A 10503-nucleotide genomic window follows, 5' to 3' on the forward strand; every position below is an offset into this window, starting at 1 on the left:
CTCTGAGATGCCATGATTCCACATGTGACTAGTGACAGTAAACAGCAATAATATCACTTTATATTTACTAGCATTTAGTATATTTAAACCATGTTTTATTAACTTATTTATTTGGTTGCTCTGGGTCTTAGTTGCGGCAGGTGGGCTCCTTAGTTATAGTATGTGAACTCTTAGTTGCGGCATGCATGTGGGATCTAGTTCCCTGACCAGGGATCGAAACTGGGCCCCCTGCAATGGGAGCAGGAAGTCTTTTTTATTTATTTATTTATTTAAATTTATTTATTTTTGGCTGTGTTGGGTCTTCGTTGCTGCACACGGGCTTTTTCTAGTTGCAGTGAGCGGGGGCTACTCTTTGTTGCGGTGCGCGGGCTTCTCATTGTGGTGACTTCTCTTGTTGCACAGCATGGGCTCTAGGCGTGAGGGCTTCAGTATTTGCAGCATGTGGGCTCTAGGGTGTGTGGGCTTCAGGAGTTGTGGCATGCAGGCTCAGTAGTTGTGGCTCGCGGGCTCTAGAGCACAGGCTCAGTAGTTGCGGAGCACGGGCTTAGTTGCTCTGCGGCATGTGGGATCTTCCCGGACTAGGACTCGAACCCGTGTCCCCTGCGCTGGCAGGTGGATTGTTAACCACTGTGCTGCCAGGGAAGCCCGGGAGCACGGAGTCTTAATCACTGCACCCTGAGGGAAGTCCCTAAATCATTTCCATATCAATTATATCTGACTCTCCAAATAACTATACAAGATGAGTAACAGTGTATTAACATTTCTTTTGAGAAAAGATTCAAAGAGGAAGGCTGGCCCAGATGACACAGCTTTTACTAGTGGAGCTGAGTACCAGAGTCTCCTAACTCTTAGGACATTGTCCTACACCAAGAAATAAAGCGTGAAAACCCCCAAAACACACAATGTTCCAAAGGCCTTTTTAGCATGTACTTCCATGAGATGTTTTGCACAGGAAATAATCTATTCTAAAGTCTCATCATTTTCTTCTGAGTTTCCTTTTGGGGGGTAAGAGCAAGAATAAATTATTTCTAGAATGTTCTTCATTGATGTTTGCAGTCTTCCTTGGCATTCAAAAGGCAAGTAGTTTAGTGCTTAAGAACTCAGTTGCTGGAGCCAAATGGCCTATATTTGAATCCCTGTTTGACCACCTACCGTGGCAACTTATCTCATCTCAGTGGGCCTCAGTGTCCTAGTCTGTAAAATGGGAATGCTTTCACTCCCTCAAGGTGGTGAGTTAACACATATATTTAGTGAGTTAATACATACCCATGCTTAGATCAGAGCCTGGCCCAGAGTTAGTACTCAGTAAACACGAGCTATTATTCTCTTCAGAACAGAAGCCCTGCATATCTACTATCTTAGTGGAAAGACTGCAGTGATTAGAAGGTTCCATTCTATATTAATAAAGTGAGATATCGGTTCTTAAAAGCCAAATGCTTTCTCTTGCATTTCAGTGATGGCTTTACTGTCACAAGAGCATCTGTATACACCTAAGCACCAATTCTGATGGGAGAGCTAATGAGAATGATAAGTAGCTTTCTTCTCCCCCTAACCCAGCTTTATTGAGATATAACTGACAATAAAAATTGTATATATTTAAAGTATACCATATGATGTTTTGATATATGTATATATTGTGAAATAATTGCCACAATCAAGCTAATTATCATATTCGTCACCCTATATGGTTACCATCTGTGTGCGTGGTGAGACTATAGTATTATTAACTATAGTCATTAGACTATACATTAGACTGTACACTAGACGTCCAGAACTTATGCACCTTACGTAACTGAAACTTTGGACACTTTACACCCATTCCCCCCACCATTCTACTCTCTGTTTTTATAAGCTCAACCTTTTTAGAGTCCACATATAAGTGAGATCACGCAGCATTTTGTCTTTCTTATATATACATCACATCTTCTTTATCAATTCATCTGTTGATGGACACTTAGGATGTTTCCATATCTTGACTATTGTAAATAACACTGCAGGTAGTTTTTCTCTAATAAACTGAGTTCAAAAATAATGAATATCACCATCTCTGAAGACACTTAGCAAGTTTCCTTGTGTAAAGATAGTTAACTATCTTTATTTACAGGAGAAAGATATGGAAGATATGGAACTCTCAGGAATGAACAATTAGAGGAAAGACCATCAAAGGCAGCTGCATTAAGAACCACTGAAGTAGAGGCATTTTGCTACGTTTTCACCCATGTTGCTTGTACAGTCTAGTCAAAGCACTGGACAAGCTAGAACTCCAAGTGTATTTCTTGAGCAGTTCCACATGCCAGAACATTTATATAACCCTGAACTTTTGTGTTCCAACCCTGGCACTGCACAATGTACTGTAATATCAACAAAGACAAAGAGATTATTAACACCTAGCTTAGGGTACTAGGTTTTCATGAACTAGTCTCTTCCTGTTTTTTTTTGTTTTTGTTTTTGTTTTTCGGTACGCAGGCCTCTCACTGCTGTGGCCTCTCCCGTTCTGGAGCACGAGTACCGGACGCTCAGGCCCAGCGGCCATGGCTCACGGGCCCAGCCGCTCCGCGGCACGTGGAATCTTCCCGGACCGGGTCACGAACCCGTGTCCCCTGCATCGGCAGGCGGACTCTCAACCACTGCGCCACCAGGGAAGCCCTAGTCTCTTCCTGTTTAAGTTAATAGTGCAGAATTTTATTGACACTCAGTAAACGTTAACGCATAAAACTCTTCTGTCATATAGAAATTCAGTGCATAGTTCTGTTCTCTTAAAGACATTTGCATTTTGACTAAAATCCAGCCAGCACTGAAGCTCAGCAAGAAGTCAGTAACTAACGATGTTTCCTCTGCAGAGGCGATGCCTCTCATTCACGTGCACCTGACTGTTTTCTAATAGCAGCAAGACGTTTGCAACAAACCAAGAAAATACTCTTGTTCAAGGTCCTTTGAGACCAGCAGCATGAATCTAAGCGATCCACCAACCCGTCTAAACCTAACTGGGTCCATAGCTCTATATCACGTGGGCATTGTGACCAAACTCTTCTCCATCAGTTCAGCTCAACAAGTAGTCACAGAAGGCTGCTGCCAAGGCCTGTGAAAATAAGACAAAAAGGAATTCTATGGGTAAAGCATAAATAGTAATAGATGTCATTTAATGAGTGTGTACCACATACCATTATGCTAAGGCATCACATACATTATCCCATTTATTCCTTATAAGCACCCTGTGAGTTACTTCTCAGTTACACATTACAAAACGGAAACCCTGGGCTTCCCTGGGGGTGCAGTGGTTAAGAATCCGCCTGCTAGTGCAGGGGACACGGGTTCGAGCCCTGCTCTGGGAAGATCCCCCGTGTCACGGAGCAACTAAGCCTGTGCACCACAACTACTGAGCCTGAGCTCTACAGCCCACAAGCCACAACTACTGAGCTTGCAAGCCGCAACTACTGAAGCCTGTGTGCCTAGAGCCTGTGTTCCGCAACAAGAGAAGCCACCATAATGAGAAGGCTGTGCACTGCAACGAAGTGTAGCCCCTGCTCGCCGCAACTAGAGAAAGCCCATGCACAGCAAAGAAGTCCAATGCAGCCAAAAATAAATAAATTAAATAAATATATATTTTTTAAGTTAAAGAAAAAAAAAACAGAGATTGGCTCAAGATGGCGGAGTAGAAGGACGTGCGCTTACTCCCTCATGCGAGCGCACTGTAATCACAACTAACTGCTGAGCAATCATCAACAGGAAGACACTGGAACTCACCAAAAAAGATACCCCACATCCAAAGACAAAGGAGAATCTGCAATGAGACGGTGGGAGGGGTGCAATCACAATCAAATCAAATCCCATAACTGGTGGGTGGGTGACTCACAGACTGGAGAACACTTATACCACAGAAGTGCACCAACTGGAGTGAAGATTCTGAGTCCCACGTCAGGCTTCCCAACCTGGGGGTCTGGCAACTGGAGGAGGAATTCCTAGAGAATCAGACTTTGAAGGCTAGCAGGATTTGATTGCAGGACTTGGACAGGACTGGGGTAAACAGAGACTCCACTCTTGGAGGGCACACATAAAGTAGTGTGCACATCGGGACCCAGGGGAAGGAGCAGTGACCCCATAGGAGACTGAACCAGACCTACCTGCCAGTGGGTGTGGTTCAGTCTCCTATGGGGTATCTGAACCACAGATATTGCAACAAACCAAGAAAATACTCTTGTTCAAGGTTCTTTGAGACCAGCAGCATGAATCTAAGTGATCCACCAACCCGTCCAAACCTAACTGGGTCCTTAGCTCTATATCACGTGGGCACTGTGACCAAACTCTTCTCCGTCAGTTCAGCTCAACAAGTAGTCACAGAGTATTGCTGCCAAGGTCTGTGAAAATAAGACAAAAAGGAATTCTATGGGTAAATTGGAGGGTATCCTGCAGAGGCGGGGGGTGGCTGTGGCTCACGCTGGGGACAAGGACACTGGCAGCAGAAGTTCTGGGAAGTACTCCTTGGCATGAGCCTTCCCAGAGTCTGCCATTAGCCCCACCAAAGAGCCAGGTAGGCTCCAGTGTTGGGCTACCTCAAGCCAAACAATCTACAGAGTGGGAACCCAGCCCCACCCATCAGCAGACAAGCGGATTAAAATTGTACTGAGCTCTGCCCACCAGAGCAACATCCAGCTCTACCCACCACAAGTCCCTCCCATCAGGAAGCTTGCACAAGCCTCTTAGATAGCCTCTTCCACCAGAGGGCAGACAGCAGAAGCAAGAAGAACTACAATCTGCAGCCTGTGGAAGGATAACCACATTCACAAAAAGACAGACAAAATGAAAAGGCAGAGACTTTGTACCAGATGAAGGAACAAGATAAAACCCCAGAAAAGCAACTAAATGAAGTGGAGATAGGCAACCTTTCAGAAAAAGAATTCAGAATAATGTTAGTGAAGATGATCCAGGACCTCAGAAAAAGAATGGAGGCAAAGATCGAGAAGACACAAGAAATGCTTAACAAAGACCTAAGGAATTAAAGAACAAACACCTATAAGAATTAAAGAACAGGGCTTCCCTTGTGGTGTGGTGGTTGAGAGCCCGCCTGCCAATGCAGGGGATGTGGGATTGAGCCCTGGTCCGGGAAGATCCCACATGCTGCAAAGCAGCTGAGCCCATGCGCCACAGCTGCTGAGCCTGTGCTCTAAAGCCCCTGAGCCACAACTACTGAGCCCGAGTGCTACAATTACTGAAGCCCTTGTGCCTAGAGCCTGTGCTCTGCAACAAGAGAAGCCACCTCAATGAGAGGCCCGCCCACTGCAACAAAAAGTTGCCCCTGCTCACCGTAACTAGAGGCAGCCTGCGAAGAGCAATGAAGACCCAATGCAGCCAAAAATAAATAGACAAATTTAAAAAAAGAATTAAAAAACAAACAAACAGAGATGAACAATATAATAACTGAAATGAAAAATACATTAGAAGGAATCAATAGCAGAATAACTGAGGCAGAAGAACGGATAAGTGACCTGGAAGACAGAATGGTGGAATTCACTGCTGCAGAACAGAATAAAGAAAAAAGAATGAAAAGAAATGAAGACAGCCTCAGAGACCTCTGGGACAACATTAAACACAACAACATTCGCATTATAGAGGTCCCAGAAGGAGAAGAGACAGAAAAAGGACCTGAGAAAATATTTGAAGAGATTATAGTCGAAAACTTCCCTAAAATGGGAAAGGAAATAGCCACCGAAGTCCAGGAAGCACAGAGAGTTCCAGTAGAAAACTACTAGAGCTAATCAATGAATTTGCTAAAGTTGCAGGGTACAGATTTAATGCACAGAAATCTCTTGCATTTCTATACACTAACAACAAAAGATCAGAAAGAGAAATTAAGGAAACTCTCCCATTCACCATTGGAACAAAAAGAATAAAATACCTAAGAATAAACCCACCTAAGGAGATAAAAGGCCTGTACTCAGAAAACTATAAGCCACTGATGAAAGAAATCAAAGATGACACAAACAGATGGAGAGATATACCATGTTCTTGGATTGGAAGAATAAATATTGTGAAAATGACTGTACTACCCAAAGCAATCCACAGATTCAATGCAATCCCTATCAAACTACGAATGGCATTTATCACAGAACTAGAACAGAAAATTTCACAATTTGTATGGAAACACAAAAGACCCCAAATAGCCAAAGCAATCTTGAGGGAAAAAAACGGAGCTGGAAGAATCAGAGTCCCTGACTTCAGACTATACTATAAAGCTACAGTAATCAAGACAATATGGTGCTGGCACAAAAAGAGAAATATAGATCAATGGAACAGGATAGAAAGCCCAGACATAAACCCATGCACCTATGGTCAACTAATCTATGACAAAGGAGGCAAAGATATACAGTGGAGAAAAGACAGTCTCTTCAATAAGTGGTGCTGGGAAAACTGAACAGCTACATGTAAACGAATTAAATTAGAACACTCCCTAACATCGTACATAAAAAATAAACTCAAAATGGATTAGAGACCTAAATGTAATACTGGACACTATAAAACTCTTAGGGGAAAACATAGGAAGAACACTCTTTGACATAAATCACAGCAAGATTCTTTTTGATCCACCTCCTAGAGTAATGGAAATAAAAACAAAAATAAATGGGACTTAATGAAACTTAAAACCTTTTGCAAAGCAAAGAAAACTACAAATAAGATGAAAAGACAATGCTTAGAATGAGAGAAAATATTTGCAAATGAATCAACAGATAAAGGATTAATCTCCAAAGTATGTAAACAGCTCATGCAGCTCAATATTAAAAAAAAACAAAGAACCCAATCCAAAATGGGCAGAAGACCTAAATAGACATTTCTCCAAAGAAGACATACAGATGGCCAAGAAGCACATGAAAAGCTGCTCAACATCACTAATTACTAGAGAAATGCAAATCAAAACTCCAATGAGGTATCACCTCACACCAGTTAGAACGGGTATCATCAGAAAATCTACAAACAATAAATACTGGAGAGAGTGTGGAGAAAACGGAACCCTCTTGCACTGTTGCTGGGAATGTAAATTGATACAGCCACTATGGAGAACAGTATGGAGGTTCCTTAAAAAACTAAAAAAAGAGCTACCATATGACCCAGCAATCCCACTACTGGGCACATACCCAGAAAAAAACATAATTCAAAAAGACACATGCACCCCAATGTTCATTGCAACACTATTTACAATAGCCAGGTCATGCCCATAAACAAACGAATGTATAAAGAATATGTGGTACATACCTACAATGGAATATTACTCAGCCATAAAAAGGAACGAAATTGGGTCATTTGTAGACACGTGGGTGGATCTAGAGACTGTCATACAGAGTGAAGTAAGTCAGAAAGAGAAAAACAAATATCGTATATTAATCCATATATGTGAAACCTAGAAAAATGGTACAGATGAACCAGTTTGCAGGGAAGAAATAGAGACACAGATGTAGAGAAGAAACATATGGACACCAAGGGGGGAAAGCGGCGGGGGTGGGTGGTGCTGGTGGGATGAACTGGGAGATTAGGATTGACATATATACACTAATATGTATAAAATGGATAACTAATAAGAACCTGCCGTATAGAAAATAAATAATATAAAATTCAAAAATTAAAAAAAAAGTGTCAATGCCAAGAAACATGAGAGAGGCCAAGGAACTGCTCCAGATTAAAGAGAAAATCAATAGCAAAATGCAATTCATGATACCAGAATGAATCCCAGACTGGGGTGGGATGAGGAGGATGCTATAAGGACATATTGGGGGAAGACATAAAGTTTGGATATGGACTGTGGATTAGATAATAGTATTATACCAATATTAAATTTTCTGATTTTGAAAATTAAAAAAATAATAAAATAAAATTCAAAATTTAAAAAAAAAAATAGAGTGCTGAAATGGGATGTAGCTGAATTCATGGGAGGAGGCTACAGATACCTGCTCCTAACAACTGGGAGCTGGAGGGGTAATCATCCCCCTCCTCTCTAAGACCAGAACCAAAATTAGGAATCACTCTACTTGCTAAAAAGGTTTTCTGTCCTTCCATCACACATAACAAATTCCAGAGTAAATTGGGTCACTATCTCTTGATGAGTTTCCCATTTGCAAAAGCTAGTCCAACATGCCTCTCCTTTTATATAATATAATCTATTTCTTTGCCAGAGTAAATCTGAGAGCAGGAAGAAGCCAATTATAGTGGCTAAACTGACACAAACTTCAAATGCAACTATGGACCCAGACATCAAGGCACACATATATATAAGTATAAATGTAAATGTCGTATGTAAATATGTATGTGTGTGCTTTAGGGTCTCAGGACAGCAGAAATCACAAGAACCAACCCTGTGGTATAGAAGCAGCTGATTCATATCCCAAAATATACAAGGATCAAATTAAGACAGAAAAAAACGAGCAAACCTCATTACGTGTTTAAGGTTCTGTTTTTGTTATACTTACTATACTCTGAGAAAATGCAGCTATTTTATACTAAAATCGCTAATGAGAGACATGAATCAGATAATGAAAAAACTGACAGAATAAAGTTAGTTAATGCTTAACATATTCTGAATTAGAACATTTTTTAGTGGAATGACTCTAAGATTCTCCTCAATTCATCAGGCTTTTCCCAGTGAAGGAAGAGATAAGAATCAAAGTATATATGTACTACCATGTATCATGTGAGGTTGGTAATTATAATAAAAGCTTCCATTTAACAATCCTCACTGTATAGTGTCTTCTAAGAATAACTACATTTGGATTTTATACAGTACATGTTTTCTGAAGTGCTGAGGAAACCTTCACATATAAAATGTAAGCAAGTAGAAGCTACCTGGGGAAAAGCAATACAGTGTCAGTGAAATGTAAGGAAGAATGATTTTCAGTGTATTCCAGGACACTAATGAAGGTAACATTCAGACTTTCAGAAAACCAAAATCAAACTCATAAAAAAGTGGGGAAACAGGAGGTAAAGGATGTGAATGGATGCTGGGGTACATAGGGAACCACAAAGTAAACATACAAAATAGAAAACTGGCATCTTTAAAAAAATTTTTTTTATTTAATTTTATTTATTTTTTTATACAGCATGTTCTTATTAGTTATCTACTTTATATATATTAGTGTATATATGTCAATCCCAGTCTCCCAATTCATCCCACCACCACCACCCACCCCTGCCGCTTTCCCCCCTTGGTGTCCATACGAGAAAACTGGCATCTTGATGGTTTCAAAGGGTTCCTAGTTTCTGGTATCCTTGGATGTTCCTTGGCTGGTAGGTGCCATTCTCCGTGTGTCTTCACATGGTCTTCCCTCTCTAGGCATCTGTCTCTCTGTGTAAATTTCCCCTTTTTATAAGGACTCAATCATATTAGATTAGGGTCCACCCTAAGGACCTCATCTTAACTTGATCATCTGCAAACACCCTATTTCCAAATAAGATCACACTCACAAGTACTGAGGGTTAGAATGCAATATCTTTAGGGGTACATAATTCTTCAACCCATCCATCCAAGAGGACAGAACAAAGAAGAAGAAGGAAGAGGAAGAGGAGAAGGGGAAGTTGAATACAGGGATAATAGGTATCACCCTGGGAGCTTTGTTTTTCTCCCCCAGAAATCATGGTATCCAGAAACTGCTGTGAACTTAATTTTCTGGGAGTGGTGCTGATACTCTAAAAATAAAGGGGTTGGAATATAGCACATTGTTTCTGCTGGATGGTTTTTTTTTAAAGAGAGAGCTTCATAATAAAGAAACTTTGGTTTGGGTATTCTTTGAAGTTGCTTATTAATTATTGACCAGGGAATTTTTGCAGAATCTAACACCTGTGGCCATAATACGTCTCTGGTTAAAAATGTGTTAATAACAGGTTTTTATGTAGCTAACACAGGAATTTACTTATACTTCAGACTGCACCAAAGTCTACAAGCTAAGCAACTAGGACAAAGGGGTAAATAACTCACAACTTTGAATAGTAATTACCAAAGAGAGTTTTTCCATTATGAAAATGTCAATCTGTAAACCCAGTTAAGTTCCAGAACCCACTCATGTAGCATTTATTCCATAGGTGTAATATATTAAACTGTGTTTTCCTTCTCCAAGACTTCTCAAGTATAGTAACTTTTTAATGCAAAAGACCACATAAGATATAAATACAAAATAGCAGAAAATCTTATTTTTGTGTGTAATGATCCATTAAACTTTAATATTTCAATGAAGTTATATTGTAACTTTGTTTCACAAAGTTAAACTTCGTTGTAACTTAGAAACCCTTAAATTGATGGTATTCTGCAATGAACTAAAAACTTTTGTGTCTCAAAATATTTAGAGTCTCATTCATAACTAACAAGAGCACTGGGTTTACTATTAGGGAGTAACTGGTACATAAAAAGGATCAAGACATATTTATGTAAAATGAAATACTGTATTGGGTACATGGATGAAAATGAAGAGGACATTTCTCCTACTTCAGTAAAGGTGTCCAATTCTTCACGCAATTCAAGATTTCAAA

Source organism: Globicephala melas, chromosome 5 (assembly GCF_963455315.2).
Source record: "Globicephala melas chromosome 5, mGloMel1.2, whole genome shotgun sequence".
In the NCBI taxonomy this organism is placed as follows: domain Eukaryota; kingdom Metazoa; phylum Chordata; class Mammalia; order Artiodactyla; family Delphinidae; genus Globicephala; species Globicephala melas.